The following is a 2,487-nucleotide window of genomic DNA, read 5'->3' on the forward strand; positions in this document are numbered from 1 at the left end:
ATGATTTTTTAGTTAGAAATGGAAAGAAGGAAAAAAATATCCTTGAAGGTTGATCTTGAAAGATATACCGCAAAACCCGTAACAAGAAGGGCCCGTAACTTTCAACTTTGAACTAATGTTTTTCAGTTTCTGTGAAAGATGTCAAAAAGTGATTAGCTGACAAAATTTAGCATATTATCAAAAATATGTTTTCAGTTAACCACTTTTGAGATCTCTTACAGGAACCGAGATAAATTGGCTTCAAGTCGACAGTTTGAGGGCATTATATTAGTGGTTACGGTAGTTTTCAAGATTCAAGAATATGGAAAGCTTTTCATTTTTCAGGACTCTTGGTTGTTTACAACGTGTAGATTGTTTTTTGTCTCTGGAAGAAAATCTTTGAACTTAAAAATAAACAAAAGAAGTGGGTTTAAAAATAACACGTTTGATCTTCAGTCTACTTAAGAGAGGCTCCCGGATTCCCAGTACAAAGATTGACTGAGCTGTTCTTGTTTGATAATGCGCGTTCAAAGTTCCCAAAATCTGGGATTTCTGGGTCCAGAAAGCATTCCAAAGTGACACCCAGATCCCCAAGATTTCCACAGTTGAAACCAGCGAGGATTGCAATTCTTGGTGATTTGGGCATCAGCTTAGACTCCTTTTCTTGGTCCAGAAATCCCAGATTTGATAATTTTGGACGGCATTATGAAACTTGAGTTCAAATATGGTTTTGCAAGTCTCTGAAACCAAAAGGAACTTTTCTGAAGCCGTAACCGCGATTTGGATTCTGAGTTCTGAAAAAGAGAGAAAAAGTTTGCAATCAAGAGAGAAAACATATATTTTTGAACAGTTGCCAGATTCATTGTTAAACTGCATCCTTCTGAAACCCAACCTTCAGAATTTCGTGCTTCAAAACTCCAGCACTTGGAATATTAGAGCATCTGGCTATCACCTGAATTGTTGTTCTTCCGTTGAGCTACACAGCAGCTGGTACTAAACGGAAGTGGTGAGGAGTGCAACAACTCCATTCGCCGTGTCCCACCCTCACATTCTTCTCTTGTTTCTCTTGTATTACGTTTTTCGTTTTTGCTGTTTCCTATTCTTCTTTTTGTCCAACACCCTCTTCCTGGACCAACACATTTTGGACGAAAATAATTGTTTTGTTGAGCCCTCCCAAACAGAAATATCTCTTCCCAATTTTTTTCTTCTAAACATCGTCTCGGAATGTTTTCGTTTCAAGACCTACTTCCTTCTAAATTTCCAATTTCCTTCTCCTTTTTTATATAGAGGGTTACTTTCACTTTCAATTTCCGGAAGAGTGATGGCTTTTTTTTTTATTTGCCAAATAAAACGACTAAATATTTTAGAGATCCTCGCGTGCCCAAAAGTGGAACACTTTAGAATTTCAGATAAGATTCTAGAAAAGTTCCTTGCTTCTTTTTTCGGTGAAAAAAAAAACAGAGTGATGCGATGGTGACCAGACTGCTAATGAGTACTATTTAGTAGGCTCGCTTTCTTTCAAAAAAACTTTTTTTCCTCATTAGTCTCAAAAACTTTAACCAACTTTCGTGTTCCTGAGAGATCAATGTTCTAAAATTGTGCTTTAGTTATGAACGGAAAGTTCATTTGGTCGAAAATTCCTTTCCCTCTCCACTAACTGTCCAAAGCACTTCTTATCAAACTGTCTATTTCTATTTCCTTGATAAGAATATTTATATTTCCTTTTCTTCAAGTCGGTAGACACTTTTTGTTTTCCCCAAACCGTTTGAATGCATAATGGTAACTGGACCACGTGCTACTTTCGCAATAAATACTGACCCACTTCTTTCTGAAAAAGAATATTCTGGACCCACGTGTCCTTCTTCGAGGTGCAACTGTTTACAAACACACCTCTTCTGAATTCTCTATCCAACTTTAATATGCTTTTGGCTCCAAAAAAACTTTCAAATTCTATGTTCAATAGGTTTTGATCTATCAGTATGCTCTGACATTTGTCAAAACCTTAGACAATTGTAATTTCTGGTTAATTGTTTATTCCTGTGACAACTTCTATACGTAGTAGTAGACTATTTATTATTCATCTCAGTGAGATTTTCGAACATGTTTGGAGAGAAGTTTCATAGACCGAACCCCTCGCCCCAAACACTATTTTCTCCTATTTTCTCTTCTCGGAGGGCTTCAATTGTAAATATTTCATCTTTTCAATTGCCGCGAAAATCTCATTTGTTTTGTTTTTTCAGCTTTGAACTTTAAAAAGTTTCAATATTTTCAAAAAAATGTATGTCAGTTTTGTCAGGCGCATCTCTGAAATCCCCGCCGTTATAGAATTAAAAAAATTCATTTACCGTAAAGCCTGTAATAAAAAGACCACCTAACTTTTAATTTTGATTCAATTTATCTCTGTTCCTGTGAAAGATATAGAAAACTTGTCATTTAATTGGTTGACATATTTTTTGTCATCTCTTATAGGAGCTGAGATAATTTAGCTCCATCGTGATGGTGTGGGGG

This window comes from Caenorhabditis briggsae (genome assembly GCF_000004555.2).
Source record: "Caenorhabditis briggsae complete genome, chrV, whole genome shotgun sequence".
Lineage (NCBI taxonomy): Eukaryota > Metazoa > Nematoda > Chromadorea > Rhabditida > Rhabditidae > Caenorhabditis > Caenorhabditis briggsae.